This window comes from Fukomys damarensis, unplaced genomic scaffold, assembly GCF_012274545.1.
Source record: "Fukomys damarensis isolate Sample0158 unplaced genomic scaffold, DMR_v1.0_HiC HiC_scaffold_19, whole genome shotgun sequence".
Taxonomy (NCBI): domain Eukaryota; kingdom Metazoa; phylum Chordata; class Mammalia; order Rodentia; family Bathyergidae; genus Fukomys; species Fukomys damarensis.
This window is the reverse complement of record NW_022900931.1, coordinates 43416960-43424607: the sequence shown is the minus strand read 5'-3', so window position 1 is coordinate 43424607 and position 7648 is coordinate 43416960.

Here is a 7648-nt window from a genome sequence, read left to right as displayed (position 1 = left end):
TTTGTTCTTTAAATTTTTCATATTTTGCGTTTCTCAAAGAAACTGTGATATTCAACCTTCTGTGTGTGATTTCACTTAACACTGTGGTCTCAACATGCATTTGCTTTCCTACAAATAACTCAAACTTGTTTCTCTGTGGCTAATATTCCATACCACGTTTTCTTAACCCATTCATCTGTTGATGGGCATATAGGCCACTTCCAAACTTTATATATTATGAATTTTGCTGTTATCAACATAAGCATGCACCACTGTACTATAGTGTCTTAACTCTTTCAGGAAGATACAAGTAGAGGTATAGTTGAGTCCAGTGGAATTTCCACCTTTGGCTTTTGGGGGACAGTTCCATACTGATTGCCATAGTTATATTCCCACCAACAATGTTCAATTGTTCTTTTCTCCCCCTGCAACCTCATCAGCAATTTTGAGTCCTTGACAATAGCCCTTCTTTCTGAAATAAGATAAAATCTTGGTGTTGACAGTATACACACACACACACACACACACACACACATATATACACACACATGTAAAATCTTGAGGAAACAACTGTACAGAGAACTAATGGATATCAAGAAAACTGATACATGAACAATACAAGAATATTTATATTCATTTTATTCATATGTGATTTTACTATTACTTATATACTTTCCAACAGACAAGTATTATAGGTATAAATTATACCTGGATTATAGTGATATTTCAAATTTTATTTACTGCATCTTCATATTCTAGGCATTATGAGACATGCTTTAAATACTTTGCTTTGTTTAATTAACCCACACACCCACTCTACTCATTTTGCAAATAATGATCAGTCATTCTCTTTCTCTTTCTTGATGCCTGAAGTCATTTTTTAGCTGTAGGCAGTTGATGAGGGCTGTTCACACTCCCTCTCCCTCAACTAGTATATATCAATTGTCTTACCAGATGTTTTTATGGTGCCCTTCCAGCCTACATTCCTCTCTACCTTATATCCTAAATATATTTTTCTGTGACCCTTTTACTCTGTGAGATGCATTTCATTCTTCTCACAAACATCTGTCCATACCAAAAGGGTCGTACAAATAATGACTAGACAGTGGACTTTATACAGGGCTAATTACCTGGAAAGACTTAAAATACAGATTCCTAAACCACTCAAGATCTGCTGATCAGATTTTTCAGTACTGAGACCCACGTTTTGCTGTGGGTAATCCCATCACCCGTGATTCCAAAGTTCAGTCAGGTTTTAGAGAATTACTGTGGGAGCTCAAGGAAAATCTACCCCTGGCACAGGAAAATCCTACAAAGAGGGCCAGGTGGAGAAGACCCAACTGAGGAGGTCAAGCTCCATTTGTTTGTAAAGACAAATGAAATTCAGATAAGCTATGAGGGTTTAAAAGGCATTGCCTAGTGTTGTGTAAACTAGACATCTACATGTAGAAGGCTCCTATCTCTCACCCTCTATAAACATCAACTCAAAATAGATCAAGACCTGAAACTTCAAAACAACTAAAAGGAAATACAGGGAAAACATTTCAAATCAATGGTACAGGCATTAACTTTCTAGATAGACCCTTTCCAGATAGTACAGGAAATAAAACCAAAAATGGACCAATGAGATTTCAAGGAACTAATAACCTCTGCACAGCAAAGGAAACAATCAAGATGGTGAAGAGACAGCCTATAATCTTGGCCTACTATTCATTCAACATAGATGGATTCCCAAATCCTACTCCACTTCTCCAGAGTCATAGTCTTCAGTGATGAAACCTATTTTTAGGTGTGGGCAAAATCTCTTGCCAATAATTCCAATGTTTATCTAGGTTTACATTATATTTCAGGGAATTTTCAGGTTTCCTGAAGCTAAGTCATGGAAAATCTTCCCATTGTTAAGAACCCTGGGGCACTAGGGATTTAGCTCAGTGGCACCATACGTGTCTTGCAAGCACAAGGTCCTGAGTTTGATTCCTGGTATTAGGAAAAATAAATAAAGAACCCTATGCTCTTTAGGCAATGAGGGAATTGTGTGCTGGGCATGTAAGAAAAAAAAGACAAGGCAGGCTCCAAGGTATGCTTCTGACAGTGGTGCTGGCATTCTGTCCCAATATCTACAACAATTTTAGGGTAAAAAGAGGAAAATGGGGAAACTATGTCTGACTTTCAAAGGCCCCCGAGACTCTGATACAAAGCAGCTAACAATTGCTACACTGGAAAAGACATTGGAAACCACTGGGATCCTTTTGTTTCGTGCTTCCTGTGTCTGGTTCTTATCAACATTGTCTCTAAAGCATGATCTTCGCATTCAGATGATGGGTTAAGAAATAAAAAGGTGAGGTTATGCTCAGCTTTTCTTGTCAGTATTCTTTTCCTGGAAAAACAAATGCACCAAGTTGCAGCTGCTGCTGCTTCCTTAACCTAAAGCATATAATGCTAGCAATTTTGGAAACGGAAATGGACTAGTCTGCCTAGAAATCTCCAGAGCATTGTAGGCTAATACATTAAAATTAAAGAGAAACAGAAGCCATCACTACAAATTGCAACATTATTGTTCAAGCCAAGACCATCCTAATTATAAACTAGCATTTTTATAGATGTCACAGGAGCTGTTTTAGTGCCGCTTTGCTGATGCTAAAAAGATACTATGGAAATGTGATCAGGGATCTTCACACTACTGTCTAACTGGAGGAAAAAAAAGTTAATTAGCCTCTTTTTGGCATATTAGTGAAGACAGGCTTATTAGACACATTTACAAGCTAATGATATGCCTATACTCTGCTATCAAAAGATGCATTTAAATAAACTGATTTATAGTTCAGCCATCTTCATTTTTAACCAGTACACTGACGATTGCATTGCTCACATTAAATTGGCATGGCTTTGGAGCATTTCTGGGGGGGCTGTTCTGCAAGGTGGGGATGGTATGGCATTCTCTGTTCATCCTGTCTTTCTCAACCTGTCCTGGACCACAGGTAATCCCATCCGGCATGCTGTCCACTCTCCAGGATAAAGAACCTTGCTTAGGCTAAAGTCACTGAGCCAACAGTGGGGGGTTGCAGAGCTGCCACTAATGAGGACTGCAAGGAGTGTGGGGATAGAGAGATACTGGGGACTGAGTGACTAGGGCCACTCCTCCCCTGAGTTTCCTGGGGAAGGAAGCAGGCATTGAAGGAAAGGGCTATTTCCTTTTCTAACTTAGACATTGAGGGCAATTCTAAGGGCCCACCTCACACTCTTCAGAGCAGAATAAATCCCTTTTCCATTGAAGCCCACCTTCCACAGTGTTCTAGAGATCCTTCTAATTAACACAGTTATCTGCGCCAGTCACAGCTGGAGAGTCTGGCTCTGCCACAAGAGCCTGCTTCAGCTCCCTGACCCCTGGTTTCCACCTTTACAAAATGAAGATTATAAAACTCTTTTCTGGTGGACAGGAGAATTCTGCCCAGACTCTATCACACATGTCTATTTGGGGCACCAACCATGTCACAGGGTATGACAGTTAGGTGGTTACCAGGCTGTCGGAAGGTGGGCCCCTCAAAGACAGAAACAACCACCAACCATTTCCTGGTTGCCATGCCAGTGTCTGACACTGTGAGCTAAATGCAAACAGCTACTAAGTGAATGTTTACTGAGTCCAAAGGAAACAAGTTAAATTTATATGATTTGACTAGAGTCTGTCTAGATCGTTTCTGAAGTGATTTGCAAACCTAGGATTTCATTAAGTCCATGATTTTAAAAAATAGAACTCAACAGACTCCTCCAAACTTCAAGTTTCCTTACCTATAAAATGTGAACAATAAATCCTGACCCCCATGGCTATTAGGAGATGTAAATGAGTCCACTAATGTGAAAAGACACTCTAAAGTTCAACTACCACCCAAATGATGAGTAGTCATCTTTACTTGGTTTTTCTGTGTTCTTCTTGGAGATAATAGGATAACAAAAAACGTATGTCTTGCAGCATTCATGTCTTTCCCATTATAATTCCCCACAGCAAAGGTAAGCTAAGTAGCATCCCCTCCTCCTAGGAAAGAGGAACATTTCCGAGTGCCTATTTCAGCACGGTGGACTGGGGCTGCCTGAAATACATTTCCATACCCAGTCTTCACATTCAGATTCTAGTCTTCGTTCTTGTAAGAGAAGGATCATCAGAAATGCCTTTTCCCCTCCTCTCCCACCAGCCCCCTCCATAATAACAAAACCCAGTTCATCTTTTTATGATTATAATCATCATCAAAGACATCATTTGGGTTTAATGCCTGAGAAGGACTTCCCAGGGCTGTGACTAACAATGTTACAGACAATTATGTCTTTTGAAAGTTACTGCCTCACTGTCAAGGAAAATGTCACTTCTGTAAGGTAATAAATGTGGTTTATTGGGAGTGTGGATACACTGAGGTCTACCATTTAATTTGATAATAGCTCTTCCTCGGCAATTCTTTTAGATAAAGTCTCTCAAGAACAGTTTCTTGCAAGTACTTTCCCAAGTGTTTCCTGAATCGCTATCATCCAAAATGACATCTCCTATTCGTCTGAAGTATCTTTGGGGGAAAGAAGATTCAGCCACCAAATAGAAGGATCAGTGAAGCCCTATCCAGTCCCCTAGCTTCCACCCTATACAGGAAACTGCTTCTCAGCTTGCCACTGGCTTAGTACTCTCTGGCAGCGTTTCTATCTTGCCCTAGGTGAGCTCTGGAAAGAGACACTCAGCTGTGGGTGGAGAAAGAGGAAAATAATTCTTATTTATCTCTAGGTAACTGGAAAGTATACAAACATTTGGCAGGCATTTGTCTTTCTTTGGGCATAGAGCCCTAAACTGGGGTTGGGAGCACTACAGTAAGCATAGCATCCGAGACTCACTGAGTCATCTTTATTCAAGAGACACACCTGAGTGTCCTCATTCATTTCTGAGATTATGCTAAACAAATTCATGAACTAGGATCATGTGCATTTGATGAGACATGCCTATTACGAGTTTATATGAACATAGACTTATGGTATGTGTAAAACAGAAGTAAAAAGTCTATGAGACCCTGCAGGATAATGACATTTTTTTCATCTATCTGCTTTGGCAAAAGAAAGGTGTGTGCCAGGGATTTAGCTCAATGGTGCCACCAAATGCCTTGCAAGCACAAAGTCCTGAGTTCGATCCCTGGTACCAAAAAACAAAGGAAAGGTTTGCTTCAAACTCTGACACCTCCATTTATCACTAGTTGAATTGCAAAAGCTTGATGAAGTCCCTTAACCTCCCAAGATTTGTCTTTCTTGACTGCAAAATAGAAATAGAGCTGGCCCCTCCTAGTCCTGTCCTGAGGATTCCATGAAATAAGAGAGAGGTTAAATGGGTGGGTGGGGACCACATAGCAAGTGTTTGGCCAAATTTGACCTAGACTTTTAGTCTTTTGGTTCTGAGTCTGGTCCTGTTTCAGCTCTCTAGTCACCACTTCTGCCCGACACCCTGGTTATCTCCCACCACCCCAACATGTGTGTGCACGTTCTAGATACACACACCTGTGTATGGATAGAAAAGCTAAAATATTTGAAGGAGGTCCCCCCCGCGTGTTCCCTAGAAGCTGGCGGTGACCTGAAGAGGGTGTGCTGTCTGGCACATTTTGTTCTTTGCTTCTCACTCTTCAGAAATCCAGGTCTGAATCAGAGTTGGGTTTGAGTCTGTGGAGAGTCTGTGAGTGAAAGATGTTGGGAAGATACATGAATTTTTCTCCATTCTCATTACTATTCTTTCTATTGTCCTCCCCCACTTCAGCCTTTTGAACCACATTATGGTTTCTGCCATATGCAGAAAGAGTATTCATAGCCAAAAATTAAATAAATAAAATTAATTAATTAATTAATCAATTAAAAGGAGCAGAAGCAAAGGAACTGACTTTTTGGTTTTAAGATTCCATAAAGCCATAGCCTGCATAAATTGCAGGTTTAGAAAAAGAATTTATCTAGTACATCTCCCACATGAAATAAAATGAGAAAATAACCATTTCTGAACTGGGAAGTTGGAAAATCAATGAGAAAAGATAAAAGAGAGTTAGCCTTTAGCATGAGCCCTATCACCTACTCTTCTTGAATTAAGTCCTGGAAAAGGGCATTGTTAGGAAAGGTAGAATACTTTTGATCATTTGAAGACTGGGAGAAGATAGAAAGCATGGTTATTTTTCTACAAAACAGGAAGAGAGGAGAAGAGAGTCACTCCCAGGGTCTCCTCCTGCTTTCAAATATCACGAAGCAGTAGCAGAGCAAGTGAGCCACAAAGCAGGTTGGGGAAGAAAGGGGCCGGGAAAGCCACACACAAGTCTCCTGTGCCCTGCAATGGATGAACGAGCACCCAGTCCTCTCTCCTTCCACCACCAGGTTGAGGCAAGAGGCAAAGATAAAGGGAGAACCAGAAGTGAAAGGACAGAATAACCAGCACACCCGAAATTTTGAAGAAGGAATCTCCTAGTGAAAAAATAAGGTTGACAGAGGACTCAATGTGGTTACAGAGAAATCACTGGCAACTTTTGAGCAAGGTAAATGGCAACCAGGAGTGTGCATCTCTGCAAGTAGATGAGAACGTCCAACCTACTACATGCAGACACTTGCAGCCTGGCACTACACGTACACCTCTCTGCCTTAAACTATGCACTCCAGAACTTAGACTACACACTCCAGAACTTCTAATGCCACCTTGAAAAGAGGAACAAGGGAAAATCTAGAGTCTACTGGCTTTAAACCCAAAATGACAGAGTCAGGGGACTGAGATTGCTCAGCAGGTATAAGGCATCCTGGAAACAGCATAACATTGACAGTCATGAAACGCGAAGAGCCTTTTTTATACCTCTGAGGAACTGACTGTACCTTAATGCCTGCTGGCCCATGGGGTTGCTCAGTTGTAGAGCACTTGCCTCACATGGAAAGGCCCCTGGGTTTGATCCCCAACACCACACACACCAAAAAATGCAAAGGTCTACTCTGTCTTCTCCCCCCTTGGAATGCCAAGATTGAGGGCCCTTGGGCTGTATGCCATAATCCATGCTTCCCAAACTCACTCAGCCTATTGAGGTTGAGCACACTCTGAATAGGTGTCTGGTGTACATCAGGCACTAGTGGAGGTAAAGGTAAGCCAAACACTGCTATACCCAAATACCCCAAAATCCTTCCAAAGTACCTTCAACCCGGAAGGGTGCAGTCGTGGTGGTGGCATGACACTAATGGTGACCATACACACTCCCGACACAAGACCTAAAGGAATAGGAAACATACCAAGTCTTTAGTATATGGCATCTACAGGGCTCTTGGTGGGCTTAGAAAGAGCTTATCTTCAAGCTATACCTCCCTCCTGAACTCTGGATAAATATATCGATCATCTATTTAACAGCTCCCATAGAATGCATAATAGATTTCTCAACTCACATATAAAGCTCCCTTGGCCAAACCTATGAGCTACACACTTCTTCCCCATCTCAAGTTATGACAGATCTATTTCTGGCTGTCTTGGCTTACACCTGTGATTCCAGCACTCTGGGTTGCTGAGGCAGGAGGATCTCAAGTTTGAGCCTTGCATGGTCAATTTAGAGGCTTAAGAAGACCTGTTCTCAAAATTAAAAAAAAAAAAAAAGGCTGGGGCTAGGGCTATAGCTCATTGTGAAGGCCTCAGATTCAATCCCCAATA